Raw genomic sequence first — 8,340 nt, forward strand, 5'->3', positions numbered from 1 at the left:
ATGCTAATGAGCCGAAGTGAGAGTGTTGCACACAGCTGTGGGAGAGAAGAACGGAGGAGGGATGCGGACGGACGCCGCGATAACGACGCAGGAGGGACATGCCTCAGAGCAAGAGATGCGTCGCATCTAATAATTACGACAAATAAACAAAACCTGGCTTAATAGTAGAGTTACAACAGCGGCAAATTGTCACACAGTATTTATTCAGAAGGTTTTGATGAAACAGGAGTTACGCCTTTTTCTGTAACTATAATCCTCTTACACACGCTTATTTATTGAGAGCATACATGAACTCGGCAACGTCCAAAACTTCCCTGTGAACGAATTATAACAAGGAAATGAAACTTAGTCGTCTTAGCGGGTAACTGTTACGTCATTATTTTGGAGGAAGAATTGCTGGATGAAAGAATCGTTTAGCCCTTTTGTGCTAAGCGTTCGCGGTAAAGTTGGCTTTGACGCAAGCGCTTTTTGCTCGCGAAAATGAAAGATGCACGGAAACCTAGCCGTATAAACCTTCGATTTAAAGCAAAAACATAGGACGAGGGCAAACCCTTGGTGGGTCCGCGAGATTGCGTGAACCTTGGAGCTCTCGGAGGTTCGCGTTACGCGTGGCTCCATAGCGCGCCAAGCGGAGACACGAGCTTGCGCCGTGTTTGTCGGAGCTGTCAGGCGCTGGCGCCACTCATGGCTCAATAGGGCGCCGGGTTCAGTTTTCCGTTTGCCTGGTCGCGGCCGCTGCATGAAAATGGTCTGGTGCTGGCTGCCATAGAGTTTCATACAAGCTATTATTGCATGAAGCTCTATGGTTCCGCAGCGTGCTGACTATGGGGGGTAGTGTGGACAGACAGACAGACAGACAGACAGACAGACAGACAGACAGACAGACAGACAGACAGACAGACAGACAGACAGACAGACAGACAGACAGACAGACAGACAGACAGACAGACCAAAATTTTGGTTTAAGTAGCCCAAGAAAGACTATATCGTCTTTAAAAAGGTCACCCCATATGAGCTCATTGCAAACATACAGGCAAGGGAATGGTTTTGCTCGTATTTTATGTCCGAACATCGCGTTGTAGCAACTAAAGATCCCAATACATTTGGGAATATATCAAAGATTCGAACGATTCGAGGTTTTACAGCGGCCATGCGTAATCATACACTTGTTAACCGCCCTTTCTACAGGTGAAAACAGCGTTTGCGTCAGTAATAACAAATTTGCATGTGGTGCTTATGTCATGTTTCTACTTGTTTCGTGCATCCTTAGAGTTAACAAAAGCACACGGGTCATTCAATGGTATTTAAGCCCGGGTCTCCATGATAGCAGCCCAATGTGGTACCCCAGCACTAAACATGTCGTTGCTGCTCCTTTCGTCGTAACAAATGCCCACTGGCGGTATAGGGTACGAATGGGTAGCTTTGAGGGGCTAATGTGTCCACTTCACAAAATTCCTGAAACGGTGTACTACAAATGCGCAAAGTTGGCGGGGAGCAGATCCCTTATAAAAATAGTCATGAAACTGCGCCTCAAAACACGGCCCTCATATATTATCTCTATGCCTAAACCAACACCCCCCCCCCCCCCCCTAATGTAGATCATGCATACGGTGGCGCCACAAGCGTACGAACACTAACAAAACAACCAATCATTCAAACTTACATCTCACGTTAAGCTTTAAGTGGACATATTCCCTTATATTTGTACTATTGTAAATTATTCATTTCTGTCTTGACTCTGGTGTCTGTAATGTTGCGAATGTTTCTGCGTCTGCGCAGCTGCCTCGGCCAATTGGAGCCTGTGCAGGCGCGCCGGCAATTTAAACATGCCCACGTCTGCTGCAATATTCACATAACAGCGGTATTTCGGAGAGTGAGGCCGCGGCGGACAGCGGTGCAACTCCGATGCACGTTGTGTAGGTCACTTTATCACTAACTTCGGCCAAAAGAGTCCGATGTAAGTACGTTGTACCACCACACACTCCAACCGCTTGATTCCTGAATCGTGAAAAGCACTCTTTACGTAGAAATGCATATAAACTCTAGGGACACTTTTGTAAAAAGAGCTTTTGGTCATTGAATGCGTACGACTGAGACACCAAAACATCATTTGATTTCGTGTCCCCTTTGTTTACAGGGTGACTTTAAGATCTTTCTCATAGTTACGTACTCAGCTGTGCTCCTCGTGAACTCTTTCTTGAAAAGTTCATAGCAACATAGTTGAAAGCTTCTAAGGCGCACCGCTAAGGCACACCGCTTTACGCAAATGGTCATGATTTGATTATTACACAATATTTGTACCACTGAATTTGTAACAGCAAACTGCCAAAACGAAAAATGCTGCTTAAACGGTTTGTGTAGTAATCGCGAATATTTTAATGCAAGTAGTGTACATACGGTTCTTTGCGCAAAATTCGACTGCGTGTTTGCGTGCGTGCGCTCGTGTGTGCGCACGCGCGTGTGTGTGGGCGTGTTTGCGTGTGTTGGGGTGTGTGTACGCGTGCACATGTGCTTCGCGTGAGTACATGTACGTCTGTGTGCGTGTGAGTGCACGCGCACTTTTCTGTGTGTGTGTGTGCGCCTGTGTGTGTGTTTCTGCGCGTGTGCGTGTCTGTGTGCATGTGTGTGTGCATGCGCGTATGCGTGTGTTTGCATGTACGTGTGTGTTGGTGCTCGGGTGTGCGTGTGTCTATTTTCAAGTGCGTTTGTGTGGTTGCGCGCGCGCGCGTGTGCGTGTGTGTGTGTGTGCGTGTGTGTGCGTTTTCGTGTGTGTGTCTGCGTGTGTTTGCGTGCGCGTGCGCGTGCGTCGGTTCGTGTGTATGTGTGTGTGCGTGTGTGCGTTTTCGTGTGTGGGTGTCTGTGTGTGTGTGCGTGCGCGTGCGCGTGTGTGGTTGCGTGTGTGTGCGTGTATGTGTACGTTTTCCTGTGTGTGTTTGCGTATGTGTGCGTGCGCGTGCACGTGTGTGGGTTCATGTGTGGGCAAGTTGGTGTGCGGGCGTGTTCGTGCGCATGTCGGGGTGTGTGCTTGTGCCTGCGTGTGTGCTTGCGTGTGCGTATGAGAACGCGTGTTTTTGCGTGTGCGTGTGTGGATGCTCGCGTGGGTGTGCAGGTGTGCGTATGTGTTCGTGAGCGCGTGTGTGTGTGCATGTATGCGTTTGCGCGTGTGTCTCTGCGTGTGTGTGCGTGCGTGAGTGTGCTTGTGTGTGTGTGCTTGTTTGTGCCCGTGCGCGTCCCGTGTGCGTGTGTGTGGGTGGGTGCGTGTTTGCGTGTGTGCGTTTCTGCGCGTGCGCGTGTGTGTGGGAGCTCGTGTGCCTGTGCGTTCGTGCGCGTGTGTGTGGCGTGTGCGTCGGTGTGCGTACGTGTGTGCGCGTGTTCGTGTGCGTGTTCGTGTGTGGACGTTTGCGGGCGCGTGTTTGCGCGTGCGCGCACGTGTGTGTGTGTGTGCGTACGCAATTCCGTGTGTGTTTGAGTGTGCGTGTGTATGTACGTGCGCGTGCGTATGCTTGCGCGTGCATGTGTGCATACCCCTGCGCATCACATGTGCGGGTGTTTCCGTGTTTGCGCGTATTTGTTTCTGCTCGTGTGCTTGTGCGTGTGTGCTTTCGTGTGTGTGTGTGCGTGCGTGTGCGTGTTCGTGTGCCTGTGTGCGTGTTTGCTGTGTGTGCGCGCGCGCGTGCGCGTACTGCATGTGTTTGAATGTGCATGTGTATGTGTGTGTGCATGTGTGCGTACGTGTGCTTGTACGTGCGTGTGTGCGCGCGTGTGTTTGTGTGCGTATGCACGTGCGCGCGTGCGTGCGTGCGTGCGTGCGTGCGCGCGTCTCCATTCTCGCGTTTATCCCCCCTCAAACTGTCGCTTTTTAAGCCCGCCGACGGAAGCGGTTCCGTGAGAAAGTCCCCCGTGGCGGAAAATAGGCTTCTCTTCTCATTAACGGGGCAGTGCAGACAAAATACATGTTTGGTGCATTAAAAGCACTGATTTCATCCGATCAAAATGATACCCATTTTATCGCGAACAAAACAAATAATTGACATACTGAAGAAAACACATTGAACAGTGGCGGCTTTCCAGCGGCTTTCCAGGCGGCTATTGATTGCTTCCTTGACTCTGGTGCCTTGTTTTCTGTGATTGTTTTATGTCTGCGCGGCTGCCTCGGTCATTTGGAGATTGTGCGGTCACACCGGCAGTTTAAAAATTCCCGCGTCCGTCGCAAACCGGGGCTACAGTAACTGTCGTCTCTCGGGCTACAGAACATTTTATGCCAAAACCTAAAAAGTAGCTGATGAAATTTCTCTAAATAAGCCTTTCAAGCTTGTGCAAAGCTGCCGAATCAAATTTCTTGCTTTTTTTTGTGGCCAGAATACAGCACACGATGCGGAGCAGGCGACAAAGTGCACTTGTGGCTTCTGGGTTCCATGTTGGCAAGAGAAGAAAGCTGAATTCGTTCAATAAAATAAAATGTTGACTTTTTTTTTTACAATAACGGCTTGGTTATTGCAACTTGTCAAGGACGTACACGCGTCGAAAGCTGTGGGTTGAACATCGAACTGCGCAGATAAATTCACGTGACAGCGGCATGTAGAACTAGGCTCATTTTGAAGAGGACAGCTTCGAGCAAAACAGGGCAAATGGGTGGAAAAAGCTAAAGCCAAATACCATGCCTACAGTATTTTCCTTCAGACGTAAGTTATTACTTCCTTTTTTCCGCGTGCTTGTACACAGAATTTAGCATTATTCGCCACTGCATTCTTATGACTTCATTGTGTGGCCGTGTACGCATGCAGTGCTTTTTTTGTGTTGATAGCGGCGCTTACAATTACAATACAGTTTAACCGTACATGTGCACTAAAAAAGCAGGTCGAGCTTGTTTTGTTTCTAGATGTTAGAGTTGTGGTGGCGGACCTTTGCCATTTGTTTTTGCGTTTAAACATAACGAACGTAGGCATATAGGAGTTGATTTTTTTCTTGCACGGTGGCGGATGTGACATTGGATCACAGCTCTATGGGGGAAGGAGGAGGGGCGGCGTTCTTATGCTGTTTTTGCTTCTGTAAACTAGGTAAAAGGGCGCCGGGCACGAAGACGTGCGTTACTTTGCCCCGAAATGACGTTTTGTCTCTCTGCAGAGGACAACAGGCGTTTTAAATGTGCAAAAAAGGTAGCACCCGGGTCTTCAGACATGGAAGTGTAAAGGCATTAAGAAAGCCAGTCGCGGCATGCCTAATGCTGTTTATGGGATGCAGTTTGATGCTCTCCTTTGGTTTTGCAGCTTTGCCTCGTCACAGGAAGGCACCAAAGGAAAGGACTGGGACCACTTTCGCCGCAGCCCTGCGTGGAGATCAGCACGACGTAACCACTGATGGTCATGCAGCTGCGATCGACGCAATGCCGTCGCCGGGCAGCCTTGAGCTGCCTGAAGGACAGAATTGCAGCTCGCATGAAGCCGGCTCAATTGCACCGGTAGCGCACGAAACAGGTCTGCAAGGCTCAGCCAGTGGAATGAAAGCTGGGGTGTCTGACCCGGAGTCTGCTAATACCTCTAGCGCAGAATTAAATAAGCAGCTGGCAGACCTGACACGCAAATACAGCGAACTTCAAGAATTGCATACCCAGGAAAACTCAACGATCCAATCCCTTCGAAAAAAAGGTCAAGAGGCTCGAAGGTACCATAGAAACCTTTGGAAAGAACATGAAATTTCTGAACGAGGACCAAATACAGGCGCTGTCGCGCGAAAGCAACAAAGGGAGTACTTGGCCTCCGCAAACTGTGAAGCAAGCGCTTCAAATTAAATTTTCATGCGGCACGTCTGGCTATGAAACCTTAAGGAAACTCGGGTACCCGCTGCCGGCTAACAGAACTCTTGCGCGTCGATTACAGGTACTCGAGTTTGAGCCTGGGATACTCACAGACGTGGTAGACCTGCTGAAAACGAAAGCAGAAGGCATGCAAGACATTGAAAATGACTGTGTTCCTTTACTGGACGAGATGGAGATCCCCCACGGCTATGAGCTCGATCGAGCTGAAGATGTTGTTCTTGTGGGAACAACATTGCCTGAAAATCCAAAAGAACCGGCTCGCCATGCCCTGGTGTTCACGGTAGGGGGCCTTAACCAGCGGTGGAAGCAAGCAATAGCTTATCACTTTACTGGAAGCTACGTAGACGGCCGCATCCTGAAGGACTACGTAATGGATATCGTGCGACTTTGTGCAGATATATCCCAGAGGATACGCTTTGTCACTTCAGATATGGGTTCCTCCAACAGGGCTATGTAGGCGCGAGTTTGGATTTTCTAGCCACAGAAACTCTAACACCATATACTCGATACCTCAGCCCTGCCTAAAAGACATGGAACTCTTCTTCACTGCAGACGCTGCGCCCGTACTTAAGAACATCCGAGGCCAACTTTTAAGCTCTGTCGTTTTCACCATCAGTGAAGCAACCAAGCGTCAACATGGCCTACCCTCAAAGAAAGAACAACTTGAGCACGTGCGTGCAGTGGTACGTTTTGACGAGGACCGGGAACTAAAAGTCGCACCTAAGCTATCGGAGATCCACCTGTCGAACGGGCATTTTACAAAGATGAAGATGGGAGTCCCGGTTCAAGATGGGAGTCCCGGTTCAGTTTTTTAAAAAAACTCCCGCCGCGATTCGGTATTGGATAAAGCATAAGAAACTAGACCCGAAGGCTGAAACCACAGCGTGGTTTCTGGAGCTCGTCTTTAAATGGTATGCGTTAATGTCATCGCGACACCCGTCAGTTCTTGAGTCTTGAACGTATGGACAAGTATAACTCAGCCATAGATACGCTGCGCTTGGCGCCTGAGACCATTCGAGGAACGAACATGGGGAGCACGTCCCAGTGGAAGCCCTCACAGGCGGGTTTCTTAATAGCCACAGAAGTCACTGTAATGCCGCCTTAGTGCCTTTTTTGCAGTGTTATCTTCCGCACAAAGGCGCATCGCTTCCGACATACCGCTCGACACACGCGCGCCGCTCGGAGCGGGCATGAGCATGGCGGCCGCCGTAGCAGACGACGCGGTTGACTCCACTCTGAATGGGGAGGTGGGCGGGCGCGCACATCCAGGTGCCCTATGTAGAACAGTCAAACTGTGCCGCGCAGCGGTTCAACGGCGAAGCACGTTGTGCAGTTCACTTTATCGCCAACAGTTAGCGCCACTGCACAGAAAAATCCAAAGGAGTGGACCAATTATTGGGCCACTTCTTGGTGCATGGGGCCTACGGGGAGTTTCATCAAGTAACTCTGGTAGAGAAGTGAGTGCCGTATGACATGCGAACCTAATGGGACGGGAATCCAGCTGGTGTACACGAACGTCGCAGGACCTAGCTGACTATAGAGAGGCTGTGGCGCCTGGTAGTCTGCTCTCGGACGTAATTCACGCCTTAAGATGAAAAAATGAAACATGAAAAAAAGAAAGACAAAAAAAAACACGCCTAAGGTGTAGCAGAAACGAAGCAAGCCGAAGTAATTCGCGTGAAAAGACGAAGAAACGAAGACGCAAATACGATGTAGCAGTAAGGAGATTATAATTATCAACACGCTTTCACAGTCAAGGCACAGCAGCAGACTCAAGTGCCGTGATGAATATTTAGTAGCAGTATGAGGGTATGTAAATTGGCTAGAAGGGATGTTCACATAATATTCTCATTTACGCCTTTTTTGGACTCCCCACTAATGACAACTGCAGCCAGTGCCTCATGGTGCATTCCTCACCCTTTCCTGTTGACAACCGCTTCAACATAACCCACTATATGAATGGAATACTATAAGTCACTAAGGCTTCCGCGTTCCCTACTCAAAATGTGTGTTAAGGTGTCGTGCGACATTTTAACAGCAGAGCTGTGTAACCCGGCCGTAAGCTGCCCAACGCTAACACAAAGAACTTGCGCCGTCTGTAAACCTTGCACTACCGCAACAAGGTTATTAATACAGTGAAGCCGGCTTTCGTGCCTGTTCAAGTGTGAGCACAAGTGAGCGTTCTTTAACAAACAAACAAACAAACAAACAAACAAACAAACAAACAAACAAACAAACAAACAAACAAACAAACAAACAAACAAACAAACAAACAAACAAACAAACAAACAAACAAACAAACAAACAAACAAACAAACAAACAAACTAACAAACAAACAAACTAACAAACTAACAAACTAACAAACTAACAAACTAACAAACTAACAAACTAACAAACTAACAAACTAACAAACTAACAAACAAACAAACTAACTAACTAACTAACTAACTAACTAACTAACTAACTAACTAACTAACTAACTAACTAACTAACTAACTAACTAACTAACTAACTAACTAACTAA

The 8,340-nt window shown here is 48.4% G+C and overlaps 1 pseudogene; it reads left to right on the top strand.

Moving 5' to 3' along the window:
* The first annotated feature begins 2,525 nt into the window (after window positions 1-2,525).
* On the top strand, window positions 2,526-6,272 carry LOC144153166 (uncharacterized; annotated as a pseudogene).
* Window positions 6,273-8,340: the final 2,068 nt, after the last annotated feature.

This window comes from Haemaphysalis longicornis, unplaced genomic scaffold (assembly GCF_048455015.1).
Source record: "Haemaphysalis longicornis isolate Haplotype H1 unplaced genomic scaffold, Haemaphysalis longicornis Haplotype H1 scaffold_9, whole genome shotgun sequence".
In the NCBI taxonomy this organism is placed as follows: Eukaryota; Metazoa; Arthropoda; class Arachnida; order Ixodida; family Ixodidae; genus Haemaphysalis; species Haemaphysalis longicornis.